The sequence below is a fragment of the Pinus tabuliformis genome, chromosome 2_2, assembly GCF_031772625.1.
Source record: "Pinus tabuliformis cultivar Carrire ecotype Pingquan chromosome 2_2, CPIR1, whole genome shotgun sequence".
NCBI classification, from domain to species: domain Eukaryota; kingdom Viridiplantae; phylum Streptophyta; class Pinopsida; order Pinales; family Pinaceae; genus Pinus; species Pinus tabuliformis.
In genome coordinates this window covers 119656835-119663606 of record NC_142300.1, presented here as the reverse complement: position 1 = coordinate 119663606, position 6772 = coordinate 119656835, and positions in this window count along the sequence as shown.

Genomic DNA, 6772 nt, shown 5'->3' with positions numbered 1-6772 from the left:
GGAAATAAAAATAGAATAAGATGACACCTTCCTGGACCAATTAGAAAACACTCTAAATTATGTTGTCATCTAGATGAAAAACTAAATTTCTCCTCAATCAGTACAAAGAATTACCTTCACTAAGGGTACCACATCATTAAAGATTCTTGATTTTTGAAAGATAGAACTCAAAGCATCATGCTCAAATCATCTTAAAACAATTTCCAAGAAATAAAACGATGATTTTTAGGTAAAGAGAAGGATAACCGAGTAAATATTAGTATGAAATTAACTTTAATACCACAGACATGGCCCTGTTTCCCACAGGTGTCTATAACCTTGGAAGGGATGTCTTTTAACCCAGCGAAATGCCTGTGTCCCACTTACTAGATATAGATTCAGAGTTAGCTTATTTGACTTTTAGATGAAGGCCATTGTTCGTGCTTGGTAACTAGCTGATGGTAGTGCCACTCACAAAAAGTAACATTGATGAACAAGTTGGCTCATGATCAGACCACATGTCTTCCATCTTTTCAGTTGAAATCCATTACTCTAGCTTGGTGACCAACAGTTGTAATTTCATGCATGTTAGGTCTCATGATCATGGTAGGTCAGCTCATCACGAGACCTCCTTTCCTCCCCTAAATATTTTGAAAATTATGATTGTAATTAACTTCAGAAGTTATGTAATAAGTGGAGAGGTAGATCTACTCCTTAAGAGTACGGGATGGCGTGAAAAGTTTTTAATGACTAATCATTACTGGCTAGTTCCCCTACCCTAAAGACTTATTAAAAATATCCCAGATAATGACTGAAAGATTCTTCAAGTTAATAATGTTAGTGTTCTCATGAATAGCTTATTATGATCTTTATAAGAGTGGTCCACCATAGGGGGTTCTCCAATAGTACCTTCTAAGTGAAACTGAAAATATATATCTCATATGAAAACTTCAATAGAGTGATTAATCATGGTTACTCTTGCAAAATCATGATTTATTAGAGTGAATCATACTCAACAAGATTTGTCACAAATGTGTGTGTTAAAAATGGATGCGGACCAAAAGCAGTTTTAGTGGCTATGCTTTGAAAGTCAAAACCCAAATTTCATTGTTGTAACATCTTTATTCATGACATTTATTTATTCTTCTACCCTACTCTACCCTAAGAAGCGAAATGCTCCCTTTTAAGTATCGAAGGAATTCCAGTACAACCAAGTGCGCAATAAGAGGATAATCATATTCATGTTCAAATTTAGAAAGTATATGTGAGAAAATACCATAACATGAAGTACTAGCTGCATTAACTGATGTGATGCTACAAATTGTTGAATGATAAGGAAGGGATGAATATTAACAGTCTTCTAAACCAAGATTCTATGGAATCCATATACTCTTGGTCATTTGATTCATAGGCAACATCTGGTACATCATGCAAATCCTCCACATTTCTTTGTTCATCCTCTAAAGTGTAGGCTGGATCAAGTTGGTGTTCTTCAATCTTTGCTTCTGATGGCTTCTCCTCATTAAGCATGATCCATAGCTTCTCGATCTCCCTAGGAATATTTTCTGGTTCTTCATGATTCTCTTCTTCAAGAGGAGTAGACCAATTTCTAATTGATGCTATGATGTGTTCTTTCTATGAAGCAGAGGCCCCAGCTTATGCCAGAATTTGAGATAGTTATTTGTTGGGAACAAGTCCCTTGGGGTCAATTTTGGGGTTAAAAGCCCAAGTTTTGGGGCTAAAGCCCCAAGTTTTGTATAAAGAATGTAAAGTCTCCGCATTTTGTGGTCGTGGAGCGTGAATATGTAAATTGTCAAAAATGGTTTCCACCCTTAGTTTAGATAGTTTGTGTTGGCTTGATGAGATCTTCCCTTGGTCCGTAGGCCGTGGGAATGTACAAAAATGGAGTCTTAGAAGAGTCTAACATAGGTTTTAAAGTAGAGTTCTAAGTAAGTTGGGGGTAATTGAGAGCTAATAGCGAAGAGTTTTAGCATAGGAAGAGGCTTTGCAACTGAGTGCACAGAAGCCTAGGGCAGAAGTCCACAGCTAAGTGCGCAGACCCTTACAATTGTCTGCACAGGGTAGTTAGAGTCTGTACTAGAGATCTGAACCATCAATAAAGAGAGTTATTATGGAGAAATTTGTGTATGGACCATTTTATTTATGTTATGAATGTTTATGATTATGTTATGTTGAATACAGGATTTATGATTTAATGTTATATTGATGCACGATTCTATGCATTTTACTTTGTCATAAGAACACAAGTAAGAATATATTTTTACGTGAAGATAATCATAGTACAAGTTGAAGTTAACTAATACTTAAGTTAATTAGGGTAGACATAGAAGTAAGGGTAATTACAGAGGTGCATAAGCATCTGAATTGACAAGTTAGGGTCCACGAAGGATGATCAGAGGCTTTTGCAAAGGTTTTATAGACTAATAAGAGAATTAGTTTGATATGACCTAAAGGGCTTATAGGTCAGTGCGAAGGAAGAGTTAGGGTATAAAACCAACATCACAACCATCTCAGGGTGCAGAAACTTGGTTCCTACATCCCCCCATACTGCTTCGGGTGAGACTTCAGTCCGCACTCCGTGGATTGATGCCGAAAGGGACAGTAGTGTAGGGATTTGCTAGGCTAACTTAACACTGAACCTAGGTCAGGGCCCATCAAGCCAAAAAATGGTTACATTTCTAGGACCGAGATCTGAATAACGAGATGTGTGATGCCGCATCATTGGAATCCAACTAAGAAAGAGATCGAAGACTAGTAGGATATAATAATCCATGAATTTGCAGCACAAGAAAACAGGAATCCATGATTGACGAAAGATCAGTGGTTGGACAGATACCTGTACACATAAATACATGATATCTTCTTTTCCTTCCTAGTCAACTTGTACAAGTGGATTGCGAAATTGGCAAACAACCAAGGAAGGTGGAGGCTTGACGCTCCAATAGTCTAGACCCCGAAGTTAGTGCGGAGATTTGAAACCTCTAAAGATAAGATCGTGCGTGCTATTGATAATTAGCTCGATCATATCATAGGAGGGTTCATGACATAGTTTGCGGTCTACCTCAGTCAGTTAAAGCGAAGCAGAGTGCCACTTCTTCAAGGGGCCACGAGGTAAGTAATTAAAATCATTAAATACTCAGATTAAGATGCTCTTGTGTGAAAAGTGGGTTATGCATCTACCTTTATGTTTGGGGCAACACGAAGTGGAAGGAATTTCAGGAACAAGGGAAGAATAGACCTTGAATATAGCCCGTTAATTAAACTCCCTCCTGAATATAGCCAGTTAATTGAACCCCCTTTGAGTGACGACGAGGAAGCAGCACAAGCGTCACCACAGAGCATTGTTCAGTTGATAAAGCAAGGGTTCCAACGAATACCTCATCCACCCACACTGCCTCCATATTCACCTCTACTGCATATGCCTTCACCTACACCACCACCACCTCCACCACCATTCAATATGGCAAACTCTGTAAAGCTACCTGTGTTCAAGGGCATGGGAAATGAAGATCTGGACCAGTTTTGGTTTGTTGCGAAGGTTGTATGGGAAGCTCAAGGTATCATGGATGATCAAATGAAGAAAAAAATGTTAGTTAGTTCTTTACAGGACCATGCACTAACATGGTACATTAAGTACTACACTAATAACCTGATGTCTGCATTGGTAGATATCCAGACTGCACTAAATAAGGAATTCAGTAGACCTAAGTCTAAAGCACAGACAATTTTGGAATTCAAAGAGATCATGATGAAGCCTAGTGAGACACCCTAGGATTTGGATCAGAGATTGAAGTGTATGATACATGAGGCTAACATGAATCTGACTGATGGGCAGTACCACGAGTGGTTTGTGGCCTCTCTCCTGCCTCATCTAAGGGTTGCAATATCACAACAGAAGATTGGGACCCAAGCGCATGCTCTGGAAATCACGATGAGATTGCATGAGATCCCAATGCAAGATGCTAATCTAGGGTTTCAACAGATTCATGTGTAGTTGCAGAAACTTTGCCTCGAAATGTGGAGTCTAAAGAAAGATAGAATTGCCTGGCCCGAGGCGTGCGAAGAAGTTTGGTGCCTAAAGTGAGAAATGCAAGGGAATGACAAAGATAACTGTCCAGTTTTCACAAATTATGTTACAGCAGGGGGACCAATGCTTCTGAGGCCAGAAGCTATAGCAAGGCCAAGTACAGAGCCTACGCTATGGTGTGATATCTATCAAGTAGTTGGGAAAAATGCGATATACAATTTCCATTTGCTGCAAAAATTCATACAGACACAAAATCATCTCTTCTGCAACTTTTGTCAATCATTGGGTCATGATGAGTGCAATTTCCAGAGTTACGAATTAATGATCGACAAGACACCTGCATACAGGGTGCAGGAAGAAATGTGGCCTCTAGACCAAGGCGCTGGAGGAGAGCGAGGTGGAGGAGGACCTGGTAGAGGTCGAGGGCAGGTTATTTGTTACAAATGTGGAGGACCAGGACACTACGCACAAGACTGCCTGACTCTGACACATTTATCATGCCGCTATTGTACTCAGTTTGACCATGCAATGGAGGATTTCCCTATATTGTTGGCTAAGATATGAGAGAAGGGGGCATGGCCTCAGCAGCTAACTTAGAACCTACAGATGATGAGGGCTAAGCCTCGCGAGGAAGATCCTAAGGTAAATATTTTGTTGTGGAGTGGGGCAACGACTGGTGAAGATAAGGGGAAACAACCTGAAGAAGGTGAGTGGGTCCACAAAGCACTAGAAAAGGAGACCGGCTTTGATCTAGAATGCACAAAAGAAACATTTCTTTGAGGCCTCTACCTCAGGGAGTCAGGCGAAACCGGTTGAAGAAATGGACCCATCCATGATTACCACATTTTTCAAGACCTGCATGAAACTGCTACGTGATATCAAGGCTATGAAGGGACTATAGGAGCTAATCAATAGGTGCGTTGGGAAGGAAAACGCTACTGACAAACTACGCATAGTCAGAAATATTGGCAGGCATAAGAGGAGAATGAGGCATGAGATGAGGCTTACTGCGCAGATAGGAAAATATGAGATGGATCAAGTTATTTTCGATTTAGGGTCAGAAGCGAATGTTTTTTTGAAACAGACATGGGAGATAATGGGAAAACCTGTGCTACAGTTGTCTTTGATTTAGTTAAAGATGGTGAATCAACATAAAATCATCCCAATAGGGAGGTTGTATGGAGTAATACGTAATATTGAAGGTGCAAACGCACCAACTGATTTTGAAGTAATAGAGATTGTGGATGACAACAATCCTTACCCGCACTCCTTAGGATCGATTAGGCCACTGACATGAATGGGGTAATCAATCTGAATAAGTGGAAGATGATATTTAAGGAGAAATCACTCCATGTAGTAGTGCCCCTAGACCCCGTAGAAGGACAGTGCTATATCGAACCGGTCCGCGATTATGAAAGTGATGATGATTTGGACCATATTTACAAGATAACAGCACGAGATTAGGATTGAGTGAATATGACAATAGACGGATGTATTTCATGGGACCTGTTGTAGCTTATATTGTGTTTAAGCTTATTATTCATTTTTATCACAATGTGTGGTCTAAAAATAATTGCACGGGTTCAACCTTAATGAGGCTCTCTTATCTGCAAAGTCTAAAAGAAATGAAGCATTTTATTTATTATATATTAGAATCATAAAGGAAATAATTGTTAAAGAATCAGCCCATGTGATCAATTCAAATCACAATATAAATAGTTATATGGAGTGGGTCTCGTTCTATATATATATATATATCTTGTGTGTGTGTGTGTGTGTGTGTGTTAGCGATGTGATTAGATCCCAATCGCAAAAAGTGCAGCAAGAAGTTATATGAATTATTATCAAAGGAATCACCGATTCCCGATTGTGATAAAGGCGTATCTTGAAAATTGTGCAAAGGCATTGGAAAAGGCGGAAAAAGGTATGATTACGCATTTTTATATGTATTTCTATTATAAAGGGTTATAATAGAATATAGTGCCGATATGAAGGGTTATGAGTTAAGCCCAATTATAAGTGGAACTTGGATATATATATTGCGACATAAGGCATAATCAAAGGGTTAATAACATTAATCGAAGGATTGTGATTTGCAATAGGTTAGACCCGATATTACATATATTATGTTTAATTCTCCCATCGGGTCTGCGATCATCGCATAATGTTTATATATGTATATGAGTTATGTCAATTGCGATTTTCGATGGTGATCTGGACCCCATATTATTTATGCCATGTTTTATACTTTCGGCGGGTCCGCCATATCGCAGATTGTTAAGGTTTTGGTTACTACACCAATTGAAAGCACCGATTGCGATTGCGATGGGTTTCGGATCTGAAAATATATATATTGCATTTAATAACTCCAACAGGTCCACAAAGTGTCTTATTCATATGTGTTGGTTCATCCGCCGATTGTGATTGCAATGGCCAGACCCGATATTACATATATTATGTTTAATTCTCCCGTCCCATCTGTTTATTTCATATCATTAAGTTTTGTATTGATATATCACTAAAGAGGTCAGATTTTGATTTGCGATATGAAGTAGATCTGATGGATTTATGAAGCAGAATTAATTATTTTTGAGTTCCATAATAATCAAAGGTTGCGTTGATTTCACTATGTAAGGGAAAGAATCAATGTTAAAGCCAGATTTGAAGAAAATGCAATTAGTCAGGTTTCTTGGTGTTTTGGCCAATTAAAATGTATCTGATACATGCATAAGCCCATGTTTATAC